This window comes from Pimephales promelas, chromosome 24, assembly GCF_988280905.1.
Source record: "Pimephales promelas chromosome 24, fPimPro1.hap1.1, whole genome shotgun sequence".
NCBI classification, from domain to species: Eukaryota; Metazoa; Chordata; class Actinopteri; order Cypriniformes; family Leuciscidae; genus Pimephales; species Pimephales promelas.
Window position 1 is genome coordinate 4,662,265 of NC_142792.1, and position 18,686 is coordinate 4,680,950.

Sequence of the window (18,686 nt, forward strand, 5' to 3'; positions counted from 1 at the left end):
AGCACAAATACTGTGAGTGACTCTCCTGTTCAAGCTCGTTCATCAAAATGAATAAATCTTTTTTTTTTTTCGAGTCATGACTCGAAGGGTCCTGGATAAGACCCTTATTCATCGTCTGGTGTCGTTTAAAGCCTGTTGAAGCTGCACTGAAACTTTCATTTGGACCTTGAACTGTTTGGTTCCCATTGAAGTCCATTATATGAAGAAAATCCTGGAATGTTTTCATTAAAAACCTTAATTTCTTTTTGACTGAAGAAAGAAAGACGCGGACATCTTGGATGACATGGGGGTGAGTAAATTATCAGCATAAGTTTTTTTTAATGTGAACTACTCCTTCGAGGAAGCAAACAGGATGCAAATTGCTATTTGAATTCAATGTCAGCGAGTATATTAATGAGGGAGTTTGAGGGTTTTTCAATAAGTTTTAAAAGCCTGATAAAAATGGATAGATAGATTGATATGAAAAGCTGCTGAGCAGCTCTAGATAGATGGATTGATGCATGGAAAGACTCCAATTCAACTTCCTATAGATTTGACCAATGTATATTGACACCCATGATCTAAATGTTGCGTGACCCTGATCGTGACGCAGTGAGAGGTGGTGCACCTCAGGAATGAGGGAGTCCATCACGCTGCTACTCCTGGATAAGCACACCGGCCAATGATTGGCAACCATCTCTATCCCATAAAGCCCTATATCCAAACAAGAGTGGCCTGTAGAGCTCTCTTTCTGTTTAAAGTGCATGTATATATAGAAATACTTCTGCATGTGTTTTTACAGAGAGGCACTGAGGATAAGAGGTCCGTGTGTGGGTGTGGAAATGATGTGGTTTCAGCCGTAGTGGCCAAAGGCACACTGATTGCAAAAAGCAAGCGGAGAGAGTGAAAAAAGAACGGCAAGCTCCTAAAATAAACGCCGTGTCTATAGGATAGAGAAACATGGAAAAAAGCGTATTTTTTCACATCACTTGACTTCGTGAAGGTCATAAGGAAAACAAGACCCGTCACTTACATGAATGCGGTGCATTGTCTGGGTTTTGTGGCGAGTTGCACTCGACAATTTGGCATTATCATAAGCAAAGTTTGCTTTAGTGCGTATAGATGTGCGCTAACTACGTGACCGCGCATAGGGGAAGGTTATGAGAGAGATATTACACAATGCACAATGGTGGTCTGGACCCTGGTTATGAATCATCTTCCTTAAAACAATTATGCTTTTTTTTTATCTTAAGTATCAGCGCACTTCTCTTCATCAAACGCTCGATTTGAGGTGTCGTTCATTCGAGTTGCGGCCTAAAGTTTCATACTTAAGGTTGGCAGTATGTTGAAATCCCCAACCTTTAGTGTGAGCAGTAGTTACAGCGATACTTGCCTTAGCAAGCAGATCTAATGATAGATTGAACAGAACACAGAGAGTTTCTGCTGACTGGTCTTTTTTTGGGAAAACACATTTAAAAAAAGATAAACAGACAGATCTGCACTGGGATTTCACCTGTACTGTAAATCAGAAGTGATCTTGCTGAAATTAACAGGCTTGTTGAGAGTTAAACAACTAATTACAAGGCCATTATTAAGTGCACACGCACGCACACATGTACAAAGAAGCAGACATGTAAGAGCCATTACAAGCTCTGACAGGTTTCTAGAGGGATGATCGCTTCAAAAACAGCCCTGGATGAAAGAATGTCTGTCCCGATCCGACTGCTGAGAAACGGGACAATGTCAAGACACACTCTGGGAAACCGCTGAAATGCTGAGAGGAAGACAAGCTTGCTCTCGTTTTAGACATAGGCAATGAATGGAGCGATTCTGAGTCGAGTTTTGGAGCCGAATCAGAGCCTGAGGACGGGAGCTGGGTCTGATTATGTGCAGGACTAGCGGGTCCTGGGACGTTTGTCACGTTTTTAGCTCGTCTCTATCCGTGTCGACACTTTGCATACATTTGATCTGCCATTGCAGACGAGAGAGAGAGGGTTCAAAGGCCTCGTATTCCCATGACAATCGCCGTGTCAGTCAGCTCACCCTTTCCACGGAGGGACCGCTTCGAAATGAAACTTTAGAAGGTCCCTTATAATACCTTCATCCCTCAATGTTGTTACAACAATTGGGATGGGGAAAAAGGGCTCCGCAGATTGAGATGTTATCGATACTTTTGTCAGAATCTTTCACACTCGTTGCCAGCACAAAGCTCCAGATGTCAGAGGTGGGCACGCAGCGGTAGATCAGGTCCATATGTGCGCCGTGACTCAGGAGTGTGTGTTCTGGAGGAATGGAGTTGGGTCTGACCCGCCGGCCCCTCCACGCTCGTTTAAGCAATGCCTTCACATGTGGAAACCCGAGACGCCTCTCCTGCGTGTTTGTCCTCCATTGTCATCTACCGTTGGTTCAGTCGCTCCATATGGAGCTCAGAGCCAAAAGTATGATGGTTGTATTTATGCGTTTATGCAATCTGTGTGCAGATTCGAATTACAGTGTTATCCAAAACCTTGTTAAACAATAGAAACGGTTCAAATTATCGTCATGCTTATACGTATTATTCCATTTTATACATTATGGGTTGATGTAAAATGTGACAAACTATTTTACATTTGACATCAAGTTTGTAGGTAAACATACTTTTATATTTTAAATATATTTACTATATCAGTGCTGTCAAATCCATTCATCACGATTAATCGTATCTAACATAAAAGTTTATTTAATATGTTTGTGTGTGAGTATATATATATATATCTATATATATATATATTAGGGCTGAAAAACGATTAATCGCATTCAAAATAAAAGTTTGTGTTTACATAATATATGTGGATGCACAGTGTATAATTATTTTATATATGTATATGTATATAAATATATATATACACACACACACATACTTGTATATTGAAGAAATATTTTCACACATATACTGTATATAGATTTATATATAATTCATATTATATATAAATATAAATATTTTATATATAAATAATATTTTTTTCTTAAATATACATGCATGTGTGTGTGTGTATATATATATATATATATATATATACAAAATAATTATAGACAGTGCACCCACATTTTTTAATTTGGATGCGATTAATCACGATTAATCGTTTGACAGCCCTAATATATATACGTTACAGTTACGTGGGTGTGTATACTGTGTGTGGGTGTGTGTATATATATATATATATATATATATATATATATATAGCCTATATGTATAGCCTATATGTATAGCAAACTGTGTGTGTACATAGCCTACTGTATATGCATACTGTGTATACACACACAAATATATAAACAAACTTTAATGTTAGATCCAATTAGTGGTGATTAAACTAAAACTTTTCGTTTTTAATTAAAACTAAAAGTGTGATGTTTTCTGCCCAGTTGTATGTGTTTTATAGAAAGTGAAAGGTAAATGAGTATTTCAAAACTCTTGAAAAGTTTTAAACAGGTTTCCCAAAGTATACCCAGGCCTGCCACAATAAAGATCATCTCTCTTATAAAAACTAATTACTACAACTTTATTGTCTGACTAATAGGAGCAGTGGTTGGGACTCTGTCGAATGGCAGGGCGCTGTTGGAGGACTGTGGTTTCTCCTCTCCCTCCCCTGTGTCGAAGCTGGAGAGATGGGGAGGGCAGGCCCATGAGGAGGCAAAGCGCAAACTAGTCAAAACTCACTCTTTCACCCCCCTGCCTGCGGACTGAAGCAGTCGCTGGAGTTTCTTCGTCGTCTGCTTTAGGTTTGGGGTTAAGAGCCCGAACAGCATCTGGAAAGAAAAGAGGGGGAAAGTTTGAAAGGGTTTCCGTATTTCCTGCGCAAAAGGAGGATTTAATGCAGAACTGAAGTTTTAAAGCGCAAAACTTGTGAATGCATGAGCTCTGTGAGGTGGACTGAATGACTCCAGACTGCTTTTGTTCGCTAATTTCGTTAATAAGGAGGAAAAGGCTTTAGTCGCGCCTGTTGCGCACCGCACGCGCAGCGCGTTTGTTTGCGCTCTTGTCAAACTATCGAATGTTTAATTGACACCTGTTGCGTGACGTCCTATTGGACTGTAGCCCGGTGAGTGTATCAAAAGTTTGAAAAAAATCCTTTTCGCGGAACTTTTTTCTTTCTTTTTTTTCTTTTCTTTTTTTTTTTGTTGTTGCAATGGACAGCGCCGTGTTTTGGAGTAGATATGTTTTTCATTTTGTAAGTGAATGAAAGAGAGAGAAACCCTGGAATCACGAGTAGGCTACCAATGTTGAATTGATCGGAGGTGGAATTGTTTCATGTTTTTTTCAAAAGTAACTCTGTAAGCGCTTCGACAGAACATAACGGAGAGCAGAAGACCAAGTTCAGCTGTCAAGACTTCAACTCTGGAACTTTGGAGGAACTTTTGGAGACCTACACTAAACGGATAGATCGAGATCTGCAAACAAGTAAGCTCTAGTTACTACCAAACCTAAAAGATGTAGCATACATTGTTTGGAAAAGCTGTTTGTTGATGTGCTTGTTGAGAAAGGTTTGTGCCAGCCAGCTTCATAAACCCGATTCATCTCAAAGTTCCTGCAAAAGTATGTTTTTGCTTAAGGCATGATCGAGAGAGGGAGAGAGGGGTGAGCTGCAGCACCATCGGTTTGAGCAATTACAGAAATTAGTTACAGGAGGAAAATCACTGTCACCTTCCTGAGGTCACACTGCTAGTTGGAGGACTCTTTGTCTAAATGTAACAGGTTTACTGGGGTAAAATATAACTTCTAGTCCTGATTTGCGTTCATGCGGAAGGATATTAAATGACTAAACGAGTAGCCTGTTATCTGAATAAGTAGGATCTCCTGTTTGACCCACAGAAGCTTTCATCTACATTTTTAAAACATAGTTTAAAAAAGTGGAAATATTGAGCAGACAGGGGGTGTTTTAACACTTTACACATAATGAGACCGTGTGTAGGCCTGCGTTTGACACAGCCGTGCAATAACACTCTCACAGTTCTGTTTTATGTAGCTAGGCTATTTTGTTATCCTTTTTAATTGCAGTTTTGCCTGCAAAATAAATGTTTACTGTTTGTTGACCATTTGGATAAAAATAGCATGGAGCAGAAGTGAAATTATTTTAGTGGTATTTTGAGCAAGTAAATTACCACAATAGGCTACATTCACGCGCATAATGTGCATGTTTTCTATATACAACACTAGCATTGCATCCCTGCGCACTTGTACTTGGCATTAGGCTAATTTACGTAAATTGTAGATTTATGAAGTACGTAGCCTAAATGTATCCGACAGACAAATATGGAAATACTAGCTAGCCTACATAAAATTGGAGACAAACGGATAAAAACAAATCAAAATTTAAAAATATATATGTTGTCCCCGTTCTCCCCAACGAGTCTTATTTAGGCCAGCAATCGTTTACATAAAGAACACTCGTATCCTGTTAGTTTTATGATAGCCCAATGTCTCACTTTTTACAGTTAATTTTAGACTGGGATACTAAGGAATCTGAGTTATTTACCGGTCTTTAGTCTCAGTTTGGGGCACATCTTTCGATTTGAGGTCAAATGTTTGAAATGATTATCTGGATCGTGCCTGGACTTCCTTGTGAAAATAGGCTTCATGTTATTTGTTGAAACTGAAAAATGATTGACAGTTGCTGGCTTTTGGTGCAGCTTTTAAATAAGCCATGTTTGTCAATTAAAAAAATGGTAGTTTGAAAAGCGCCAGGTACAAATTATGGGGGTTGATTCTTGAAGCCAGGATTTTAAAGTGTCTATTCTTTTACAACAGCTGTTGTTACATATTTGTGGGGAAAAAATAGATGTGTAAAAATATGTAATTAGAAATAAGATTACAAATTAATTACAGCTTAATTAGACCTATAGGCTCGCGATCGGAAGTTGTTCACCATGAGGACGTAACCACAGCAACGCTTGCCGTCAAGATCAGTACTGGATAGCGACGAAAATCATTATTTATCGTGTTATTAGATATTTACACTTAAAGGGATAGTTCACCCAGAAATGAAAATGCTGTCATTATTTCATTTGCTCACCCTCAATTTGTTCCAAACCTGTATGAGTGTCTTTCTTATGTTGAACACAAAAGAAGAGAGTTGGAAGAATGTTGGCCCCATTGACTTCCATAATATTTTTTTCCTACTATGGAAGTCAAAGGGGCCCATCACATATTTGGTTATACCAACATTCTTCAAAATATCTTCTTTTGTGTTCAGCAGAAAAAAGAAATTCAAATAGGTTTGCAAAAAGTGAGTAAATGTTGACAGAATTCGCATTTTGGGGTGAACTATCCCTTAAATAAATATATCACAAAGTAGCCTAGTCTTTTGTGTGAAACGTCTTGAAAATATGTGAATATATTGTAGAATGTATAATATATATATATATATATATATATATATATATATATATATATATATATATATATATATATATATAGTTTCTTTGTAAACTAGTTATCAACATCTCGAAAAAGCTGCATCTTTTGTTTGAGTCTTGCTAATTTATCTTCATCTCAAAGTTGTTTTTTTTTTTTCATTAGCCTACTTTTTCATTAAAATGTTTTCCATGCAAACTCTCAAAGGCATTCACATTGTTTGAAGAAGATAGATTATCAAGCAATAACTATATTTGTAACAAAACAGATGTAATTATATATATATATATATTTTTTTTTTTTTTTGCTAAAGTAATTCTCCATAAAAATTGCTTTAACTACAATAGGCCTACTTGACATTTTTAACCTTAAATTATTTTTTATATACTGGGAGATTGTCACGGATTCCAAACTGTGAAATATTATAAGCCTTAATGTGTTGGAAAATATCTCTTTTCCCGAGATATTTGGAAGGGTTAACAAACATTATGCGAAATGTTGCGTGCTTCTGTTTTGTTTGATTATTACGGATATTTATTGTGTTGCTCTCTCCACAGTTTGTGTAATGTAAAGCTACCTTTTCAGTGCCTCTGGAATGATAAGAAGATTCTTGTCTGCCGGGCCAAAATAGTTTCTAACCGCAAAATATAAACAGGTGTCGTTTAACCAAACATGTGAAGATTTAGATGTACTCTGAGGCTCTCTTTTATCAGCTCCAACTGAAGAACAGACAGTGGGAAGCAATATCTCCTGTTGTGTGTATAAACGCTGGCTGCGGGTTTCATTCCCCTGTATATTTCATGCATTTGTGTTTTACCTTTTCTCCCTGCCAGAGACTGTACTTGTGCAGGTTTAATTGATATGCCGGCCTTGTGTTAAACGCATTGGCCAGATGTGCTGTGTGATGCTTAAAAACGCTCATTCTTACACATTACTTCTTCCCTCTTGCTCTCTGAGGTCAAGAGGGTTCACGTAGTCCTGTACTTTCCTTTTAATGCTCCTTCTTTTTGCGCAGGACGGTCCGTGTGAGAGCAGAAGGGCATCTGTCTTGTATTTGATTATTCCCATTTGTTTGAATCAGCATGAATCTGAAAATGTGGTAAAAGTCATCTGAGGATGTGTGTGGAAGCGCATTTGTTGAGGTTTTCCTTTTCTGAATTAGTTTTAAAAGAGTTTGCGGCTGTTTTCTTTGATCCCGCAGCCTAAAGCCTCGTTTTTGAAGGGAAAAGGGTCGGATATCTGATCGAGAGCTTGCTGTTTATCTTCGTTCCTCAAGGGTTTTCCCCTTTTCTCCTTTATATGTGTCTATCTGTTTTTTCCGTGGTATTTGGAATGTGAGTGACGGGGGCTGGGTTGATTAAGACATTGATTCATTTAATGAAATGTTTGAGTTCTGGGGTGGAATGAGAAGCTGCAGACACCAGTCGTGTTTCTGTGGCCAAAGCTCTGGGAAACCTCTCAAAATCTGATTCAGAGAGATAAAACCGTCAACAGCCCACCTGCACAAGCCAACCTGCCTCTCTTGCCTGAGCACGCGCTTCACACACACACATCCCCCATCATCTGCAGCGCACACACTCTTTGGCTCTCTGTCTGTTTTTCTCTTTCTCCTATCACTTAGCTTTCTTTCTCTCGCTTTCAGGAAAATGCATAGACACAAACCCTCACGCAATCTAACATTAAACCCGAATGCATTCTTCGCACTTTCCTTGAAACACAACTGCGTCAATTACGGATTAGGAATCAAACGGGATCTGATCTGTGAGGTTGTTCCTGATCACCATGAATTCACCATGTGTGACAATACTCCCCAGCAGGCCATGCAGTCCATTGAGAAGTTAGGCCTCTTTCTTTTAAGTACAAATATCACCACCCCCTACCCACAAGCACTTGTGCTGGCCTCTGACTCTATCATGTAAGCTTTTCTTTGACTGATTTAAGGACTGATAAACGTGTAGAAGTGCCTACTGTCTGGCTGGAGCCTGATGTGTGGATATGACCCTTTCATCCACATATGAGAGATTTTTTTGGATAAAAATTGCGTAAAACCTATAGTAAACAGATGCAATAGCCTTGAAATAATTTGAAATTTATTTTAAATATATATATTAGGGCTGTCAAACGATTAATAGTGATTAATCGCATCCAATATAAAAGTTTGTGTTTACATAATATATGTGGGTGCACTGTGTATAATTAGTTTGTATATATAAATACACAAACATGCATGTATATTTAAGAAAAAAATATTATTGATATATAGAATATTTATATTTATATGTAATATAAAATATATATAAATTTATATAGAGTTTATACATGAAATATTTCTTAAATCTATACAAGCATGTGTGTATTTACAGTATATATATAAAATAATTATACACAGTGCACCCACATATATTATGTAAACACAAACTTGTATTTTGGATGCGATTAATCGCGATTAATCGTTTGACAGCCCAAATATATATAATAAAGCATTCTTATCTCATGCATAGCTAAAATCATAAATTAGCCAAAACACTTAATAAACAACTACACATGGGGCGTGTAAAATGCCAATTCTGCAAAGTTCAAGTAGACTCTTCATAGGCCTGACTATAGGTCAGACGTCATGTGAATATGAGGTTATGGGATCATCCTTTTCCCAGCTATCCCAGACTTATAATGCAGCGTAAACTAAAATCTTGACTTGCTGAGCAGCTATATAACAGTTCTGCATTGCACTGCACTTATTTTTCGCCAGAGATTATGGGCTTCTGGCTGGAGATGTTTTCTAGCTTGTAATCATGTCAGAGCCAGTGTTATTTGTTCAGATGCTCTTTGTACCAGGTGTGCACTCTTAAAAACATGCCACTATTTCAACACCGCCTTGAGAACAGCAGGCTGCGTTCATCGATTAGAGACATTCGGGCTGTGAAATGCTCACGTTTTGCCTTTCTCCCGTTGAAGGGCACAGCGTATCGACATAATGTCTGAGTGCGAACGGCCTTGTCTGTCTGTGCGTTTACCTTCATCACCTGTGCCGTGTGTTTTGACGTGCGTCAGCATCTATCGCTCACACACACGCACACATGCGTATTGACGTACTGTCCAGACACAGACAATGATCAGCAGAACATCTCAGACACATCATGAGTAATGCTGAAATTAGAGTGCCACGTTTGTTGGTGCGGACTTAGCTTGACATTTATCAAGTGCAAAAGAAGCTGTCGTAAGCAGTGTCAATGTTTATAGCTAGCTACCCGAATAATAACACACAGTTTAATGTCACAGACATTTGAAGGAAACTCTATCGCCCCCTTGAGGTTAAGTATGTATGTGCAACGAAACATGAAAACAAAAGCTTGTTTGCTACTGTTGAGTCTCTATAAGGCCTACTTTGCATGCATTTTGAAATCTTGAAACCGCAACCACAATGCACCCGTGAAACAGTGGCAGTGGATGTTACCGGTAGAATAACTCATACATGATGTTTCTCCCCACTAGGATGTATTGTCAGTGCACCATGGCATCGGCCCAGTGTAAACACAGCTGTATGAGACACTTCTGGCCAGCTGTTAATTTGTGTGTGTGTGTTCACCTCTGGGTGTGACGAGAAGATTCCCCGTCGGCACAATTCAGGGATATTCCAGCACATTAATCAGCTATGCAAAAAGACTCTGCTTATTTACAGAGTTTTTTATGAGAGCGAATAGATTTTACAGATATAGACTGCTGTTTTGTGCATATGTGTGAGTGTGTGTGTGTGTGTTTAAACACTTAAGGCCTGTGGATTCCTGCTCAAGATTCAAGGTGTTGTAATAGATAAAAGCCATGGATGTGAATCTCTCCCCCTCGCTGTTAGATAATGATGTGCAAAATCGGTTGTCTTGACGGCGAGTGTTTGAGTGTGGCCCGGCCAGCAGGACGGGTTTGAAGCGCAGCGGGGTTTCTGGAACTTGTTGAAGGGTGCAAGAATGGATGATGTGCCTCTTTCTCCTGGTTTTATGCCCTAATTGAGCTTTTCTATGGTCCAGAGTCTGGCTCCACAGTGTTTACTGTCTCTTCTGTAATTTGGATATTAGCAAACTTCGTGTTTGAATGTTTGTGTGTGTTTGTGTATTCACGTGTACATATTTACAAGAGATGCGCACCAGAGGTTTTTTTTGGATAATATGTTTGTCTTGCTTATATCCAAATGTTCTTAAATCAAGAAATAATTACTTCAGATGATAAATTGCATGAGATACTTAGTCTTGTTTTCTTGTTTTTGAGGACAAACATTCGAGTTAGGAAATCACTTTTTGCAGTGTAGCAACTATAATGGGTCCTCGTGTGTATTTTGGATGATACTATGTTAAAGAGACCTATTATGCTTGTTTTCCCCCCTTTAATATTTTCAACTTTAGTGTATAATATTGTTGTTTGAGCATGAAAAATCACAAAGTTTCTGAACTCTCTCAAACGCCTCCATTGTAATATTCAGTTTTCTTCCGGGAACGAACATGTCACAATATTACACATTTAAATCATCCCTGCCCAAGTAATTTCCCCCCAAAAAGGGATGAGGCCTGGTTCAGATTACACGATTTTAGCCCGATTTTGGCACGTAGGGTGTCGTGGGGGTTCGTAAATGACAACGGGCGTCGAGACGTAATATTCGATCGTATCATCTCGTATAGTGTGTCATATAGTGGGCGACCACCTACGTCGCGTCTGCGATGCTCCACGACATCACGACAAAAAGACTAGCATGTTTAATTTTTTTAACGGTTCCGACACATGTATGAGGTTGACCAATAGGAGCACAGAAGCTTTTCCGTACACAACTTTCAAAAATGGCGAAACGAAAGAGAGACGATGGTGCTAACATTAAAAATATATAAGAAAACAATATTTCACCTCAAGTTCTCTGGAGAATTGACAGCCCATACTGTCCTCTGCGAGCAATCCAGGAACGTGTCCAATGTCGGGTTTTCTTTCTTTTTTACTTTTTTTCTGAACACAGGACAGCCAATACAACTCACCGCTTCATCCATTGTCTGTTTACGTTCATTTCCGGAAGTCACTCGCTACTAGTTTCGCCTTCTCGATGACATCACGCCCGCCGTTAAAGATGGTACGCGATGACTGGTCAGGAAGCAACGTGTAGTCTGACATGTTTCTCATCCACGACACGACAAGATTTTAGGAGTTTACATGGCGATGGCGTTTTGGGGGCTTAAAAACGCAAAAAAGTAAAACCACCCTCCAGAGTGGAAACCTTAAAAACGTTCCACCGCCGCGTTCCTGTGTAAAGGGTAAAAACGCAAAAGTCTGCTTGACAGTGAAGGTCGTACGTAGGCGCGCAGACTTAGTGTGTGGCAGTGCTTCACATCGCCACCTAGCCGCCTGGAGTGCATACTACATTGAATTTCACACACTTTTGCGTCACCATATGCATGCGGAATTCCCACCCAAAACGCTCGTCTAAACGCAAAATAAAAAGTGATAACAACGCCACTTTTGCGTTTTTTTCTTCAGAATCGTTTCAGTGTAAACATAGCCTTAGAGGAACTAAACAGAGTGTTACTGACAGACTGGGAAGAGAGGTGCTGCAACAATGCCAAATATTTCAACATTTTTAACATTCAAACATGAAAACCTATTCTAGGAGACCCTCAAAAGTTGATAATACAGGGCTGGGCAACTCTATTCCTCGAGATCGACTTTCCTGCAGAGTTTAAGTCCAACTGATCAGACTCACCTGGATTGTAGTAGTGCTGAAGACCTTGATTAACTTGTGCATGTGTGTTTGTTTAGGGTTGAAGCTGAACTCTGCAGGAAAGTAGATCTTGAGGACCGAAGTTGCTCAGTTGCCTGGCATAGGTCCTTTTTAAGCTTAACTAGACAGAACACAACAGAATGGAGCATGGTTATAATGGTTTAATAATAATTCCTATAATCATTTTTTAATATTTCACCAATTCCAAGACATGCCATTTTTTAATTTTATTTTTTGCATGTTTGTGCTTCAAGAGTCAAGACACTGGAAAAATTGAGCGAGACGATGCAGCATCTGCAAGCTGAACTCTTTTGACCCTTCTCCTGGTGCTGTTCTGGTTACGCTAGTTCAGAAACTGGTAATGATAATACCAGCACACTAAGATACCATGCTGGAGATCAACATGCTGGTCTTCTTCTAGTCATGGAATGATCCTTCTGTCTGCCTGTCTATACTAGTCTTGTGTTCATGCTAGCTCACAACTGGAAATATTTCCAGTTAAGTATTGCCATGAGATCTGTAACGCACAGTTTGCATTGGCAGGGTTTCAAAGAGCTTTACCTCATTAATGCATTGTGTAAGTCACTCTTTTTACACTTAACTTATTCTTTTCCTGTGATTCAGTGGAAACTAGAACATATCAGATATAGAAAAATGTGCTTTTCTGTTGCACATAACACATTCTGCCTGTAGTGTTTATTGTAGATCTGAACCAAAAAGTCCTTCTCCTTGCACCGTGACTTCAGGCTGCCGATTCTGTGAATACTGTTGGGTCTATATGCATTCATGAATGTTGCTGTAGAGCAAATGAGTATTATTATGCATTATGCATTTGTCTTTTTTTCCTGTAGCGATGTGTTGCAATCGGAGGGTCTGACAGGGGCAGCACTAAAGAGCTGCCGGGGGATTTAGGTGAGAGCGGGCGGTTCTGCTCTGCACATTTGAACACATTGAGTGAGGAATAGGGTTTAAGGAGTGAGCTAAGGAGATTGCGAGGGCACTCGCAGAGCGCCGGTAATAGACTGGTATAATAGCTGTGTAAATCCTGCTTGAGCCTACACACACACACACACACACACTCTCTCTCTCACATATGGCCACGCTTTCTCTAAAACACTCTCATTTTCTCCTCTCACATGTTTTCTTGTTCTTGCACCAATTGAAACACAATTTCCCCACAGTTTAGCTGCACACACATACACTCGCTAGACGAGAGACTGACCTCGCTGCCCCGGCCCTCACAGCAGCCTTAATTGGTGTCATTAAGAGCTCTGAAAGCTGGGAGATAATTGGCCGGGCCCACTTGAGCAAACAGGACTTCAATGGAGTCATTTACCAGCGTGATAGGGTGAGGGTCTGGGGAGTCCTGGGAAGAGGGCTGACAGCGAGAGAGGGGGAAATGGGGTGTTTGGGTTAAAAAAGGGTTTCTCTTAAACAAGATTTTCGGGGGCAAATGGTGGGAGTTCACCTAATCTAACGCCGTGACCTGGTAACACTGAAACACAATGGGCTGTTATTGTTCCAAATTTGCCTGCTCTCTAGTTCATTTTTACAGATGTTAAGAGTAGTGCACCATTTTCTTATTAGTGATGTTTACTAAAGCACTCATCACTACTTAGTGTGAATGCTACCTCAAAACATGCAGCTTGTTGAAGATAGGAATGTTACTTTGATTCGCATTTTAGTATAATTACTATCATTTAATTAAGGTCAGTTTGTTGTGTGTGTGTCATTTTTATTTTGTATTACTTAAACCTCATTTATTTAACCATAAATGGTTTTTAGTTTTATAGTTTAAGTTAACGATATAAACTCGGATTTTTCTCTCAACTGTGGAGCGTTTAGTGGTGGTTTTAAAGCCTAAAATTGCAGGGGTATTTTTACTTTTATTTCTAGTCATTTAAATGTGATGTAAATGCGAACTCTGTTTCTCATTGTTGCTATTCCAAGTGTAAATAAAGGGTGAATGAAATGGGTGTCTCAGACTAAACATGCAATAGAACTTGTGGTTTTGTTTGCTAAAATTCAGAACCAGACCCTGAATGGCCTTTCTAAAGTGAAAGGAGTCCTGCGAGTGCTTGGTTCTGTGGAGTCGTGGTGGGCTCTGTGGGGGCATCAGGATGTCTGGAGGGATTCGAAACAGCAGCAGGTCTTTTGTTGAATCCATTGAGGTTTCCCACTCCACTGCCACAACATTATGGCTTTTATTAGAATCCCCTCACGTGTTCACAGCAAGATTCACACACTTGGGAAGTTCAGGTTTTGTGGGGGGTGGAGGTTGGGCTTCTGTCAATTTCCTTATTAGTCTATAACATGCAGATGTGTTGTTTTCCTCTCTCTTGTTCCTTCTTCAAAGCATCTTTTTTTATTACAATTTTGTCTTGCTTTTTTCGCTATCTAACAACACCCCTAATAACTCCCTTTCTCTTTCTAAAGCCTAAAACCTTTGCCTTAGGCGCATTTCACGACTGATTTCACCTCACACTTTTAGAAGAAAAGCTTCTATATGGAACCTTAAAAGGTTCTATCAGCGCTACGTATTTGGAACCCCTAAAATGTTTTATGGGTTCAATAATAAGAACCCTTTAGGGTTCTGTGTAACCAGGAAAAGGGTTCTATATGGAACCTTTTGGGTTCATTTATTATCATTTGTTTTGTCCTTTCCAGATTAAATATTTCATATTATTGACAAACATCAGGACCCTAAAATGTATTTATGAATGCATGTGAATGATCACAAAATTTAAGATATGGGGGTTAGAAAATGTATTTATTTATATCATTTTATGTAGTTAATCAATATCACACGAAGAGTACCATTTCAATTTTTCTCCTCTAAAAATCAGCATTAAAATGTGATATTAAATTACTACAACAGTTTAATAAAAAATAATTTAATTACAACTACAAAATGTTGCAGAATAATGTAATATATGAATATAAAGAACCTTTGTGCCAAAAGGGTTCTTTCTCGTCATTATAGAACCTTTTTTTAGCATAAAAGTTTCTTTGGAGTTGAGTAAAGAACCCCATGCTTCATATATAGAACCCCAATGAACCCTTTTTTCTAAGAGTGCATTGTGTGCTACAGTAGTTTACAGAAAGGCGTTCAAATGGACGAACAGAATGTGGGGTTTTCCGTTCATTCGGTGAGCAGCATTTGGGAGCGATTTGGCATTTTGCATCATCACTTTCTCTCAGCTCTTACCACCTCTCCTCTCCACTCTTTTGCTCGGATGATGAAAAGATGGATTCTAACCCTGCCATTAATGAGGATTAGCGGGGCAGGGAATGTTTGTCAGAGAGCCAAGCAGATCAAAGATGTTGCTCAGCGGACCATGAACTCCTCCAAACCCGTGATACCAAGAGTATGTGGTCTTAACACCAGCAAAACAAACAACCAAGCAGCAACACCCCTGGACAAAGAGCCGGGTGTCGTGGCCCGTCTCTAACGCTAGCGAGGCACATCTTTACCGTCTGACCCCAAATGACACAGCAGGGGCCCGCTCTGTGTGTCCCGGGCCGGACGGCTGTGTTGATCTATTGTAAATCACGCCTCTTTCAGCCGGCCAACCCAAACACGGCCCCGGTGAATGGGACTCGTTGGACTGCCGGTGTGGTCCTCCGTTTATTTGCCTCCACATCCACGGAGGCTCTTTTAAAGAGCCATTTAGAGCGTGCAGAGGCCTCGAGACGACGTTTAAAGCAGACGCTGGACAGGAGGCTCAACAGGTGCTGCGTCGTGCATCTGTGTGTGTGTGTGCATCCGAGCATGTTAACTGTGAGTTAAGGTTCCCTCGGTGGTGTTCTGCATTCCGGTAGTGTCATTGTTATTACATGGCAAACACACAGATGTTTAGATAGATGAGGAAATTGATTTGCAGTCTGTAAATCAGAAGGAAAGGTTATTATGAATGACCCATATGAGTTCTGGCTGATGACAGATATAATGCATTGTAAAATATTTAATAAATTATATATTAGTATTGTTTAGTATGAAATAAAATATATGACATATCTTTCACTCTAAAAAATGCTGGGTTGTTTTTACCCAATTTTGGGTAAAATATGGACAAATCCAGGCATTGGGTTACATTTTTAAATTACATTTTTAACCCAGTGGCTGGGTTTGTGTATATTTTACCCAAAATTGTGTTAAAACAACCCAGCATTTTTTAGAGTGTAATTTAATAGATGCATATATTAATTTACATGTTTTGTCTATATAATTATAATTTATATATATATATATATATATATATATAAATAATCATTTTTAAAAGAAAATTTTACATATTCCTAACCTTTCGTTTAAAAATTTTCTAGTTTTTGGAATTATTTATTTATATAATATTTGGGAATACAGTAATATTACAGTTTAAACTTTCTTTTACTACATTTTAATTTTTTTCCTGTGATTATTTTCACTATCATTACTCCAGTCTTCAGTGTCACATGATCCTTCAGAAATAATTCTGATATGCTGATTTGCTGCACAAGAAACATTTCTAATTATTTTCAGTGTTGAAAACAGTTGTGCTGATTAATATTTTTTGTTCTTGAAAACAGTGATATATTGTTTTTCATATGAAGTTGAATGGAAACTTCACATGACCAACATTTATTGGGAATATTTAAAAAACAAAACAAACGTCTTTACTGTCAACTTTGATTCATTCAAGCTAAATAAAAAAAAATCTTTTGAACTGTAATGTGTGTGATGTCACACACAATTAATGCAACATTATTACAGAAAATATCCATTATTCATTGTCAAGGCTTGTCAGTAGGGGCACAGTTATCAACCAAAGCCAATAATCTCAAAATGACCAAATATTACTGATGATTTGGAGTGGACAGTGAGTTTCATTAGCGATGGATTCAGACAGTGATGGACGGGGTGGAACTGCACAGATTGGACGATGGTACAGACAGACGGATGGTTAGCAGTTTTGAAAGACGGTTGGTGTAGGCAGACTGACAGTGATGTGAGGGTGAAGCCTGTGGGAGCGCAGAGAGTGTGAGTGCCCTGCAGGCCTTTCTGCCAGCGTGACGGCTTTTGGTGAAGCTCAATGCCCCGAGGTCCTCTTCTTCAGCGCTGTGAGATGGTGGAGCAGCATGTGTGTGTGTGTGTTAGAGAGAGAGAGAGACGGTTGTCTGCAGTGCATGCCAGTTATAGCCTGGTGTTTGTCAGAACTGTGATTGCAGTGAATATTTTTGTGAGAGAAAGTTGAAGTTTGTGTGTGTTAGTGCATTTGCCATTGTTTATGTGACTTTGCAGTTGTGTGTGTTTGTGTGGAAACTCAGCAACTTTTCACTCTTCAAGAGGAGTGAATGATGGCGTTAGAGGGAGGGATAGAGAGGAAGATGGACACAAGTCATATCTGGTGGGAAATATCGCCCCTCTATGGCAGCTTAGTGTCACTGCTCCTCCGCCTGTGGGAAAACGGACAGAGAATGGGTTTCTGAAAGCTGGAATGCATGAGAAACAGCACCGAGTGAATGCGTGTAACAAGACGAGCCAAGATGTCAGGGAGAAGATGAAATTATTAAGAAGATGAAAAGCAGTATTGATCTAAGGGTTTTTCCTCTTTGTCACCTTGTCCCATAGATCTTTGCACAGATCGCTCTCTGTATCATTGTTTATGTGAAGGATGGAGGGACGATGGAAATGAGTGGAGGAAGTGTAAGCTCTTTTATTGATCCGAAGCGTGAAGGGCTTTAACACCCAGAGAGGCGTCTGCCTCCGCATAGCTCAGCAAAATCCTTCAGATTTATCGCTTTTAAAATAATTTTTTTTGTTTTGATGGAGTTCAGTTTACCTTGTGTTTGTAATGCCTTCTTTACAGATTCAAAGGTTAACCTTATTTCTTGTGCTGACATCTTAAACCAGCCTAAAGTGTTGACACGTGTTGTTGGCTTTCCTTATATGTTCTCCCATGCTGGTTTGACAAGTCTGTCCTGCTGGTTTTAGAGAGAGTTTGGGCACTTGTAAGGGGAAAACTGGGAAACCAGCTTGACTGATCGTCTAAAATCCATCTTAGACTGGGAAACTGGCTAGACCAGCCCAAACCAAATAAGATCACCAAATATAACTGAGAGCAGTTCTTTGCCTTGCATCTGCTTTTGTTCTATTTTCACTCCTAAACATTTGTCTTCCAATTATCACCATCATCTCCTCCACTATAAGCCCATTCTGCATCGGGAGGATAGAGATGCTGCTGCCGGAGAGGTGATAACTCACTGTCAAGGGAATTGATTTGGGGATCTCTCAGAACGGAGGGCCTTGAATTGTTTCTGATTGCTGGTACTGTCACGACAGATACCTCGAGCAAGATTAATTCCTTTGTCGTCGTCTTTCCTGTCTTCAGAGTTTATAAAATGATCTCATGCTGGCAGATGTTCTGGTATGAAGACAATGGCTTGTGCTGAAGAGTCCTTCCCGCGGCTGCAGACAGAGGGCGCTCTCTCCTTTAGAGAAAGCATAGGGGAAGATTTGGGGAAGACAGATTCAGAGGGAAAGATCTGCCCATGAAGGAAACAGTGGGAAAGCGGGCACAGAAAGAG

The 18,686-nt window shown here is 39.5% G+C and overlaps 1 protein-coding gene across 1 annotated transcript in view; it reads left to right on the top strand.

Annotated features, from left to right (window-relative positions):
- Window positions 1–3,607: 3,607 nt before the first annotated feature.
- wnt5b (wingless-type MMTV integration site family, member 5b) overlaps window positions 3,608–18,686 on the top strand; it is a 90,669-nt gene continuing 75,590 nt past the window's right edge. The window contains exon 1 of the mRNA XM_039667776.2: window positions 3,608–4,417. The gene's annotated coding sequence lies outside the window, so the exon portion shown is untranslated. The remainder of the gene's footprint in view (window positions 4,418–18,686) is intronic.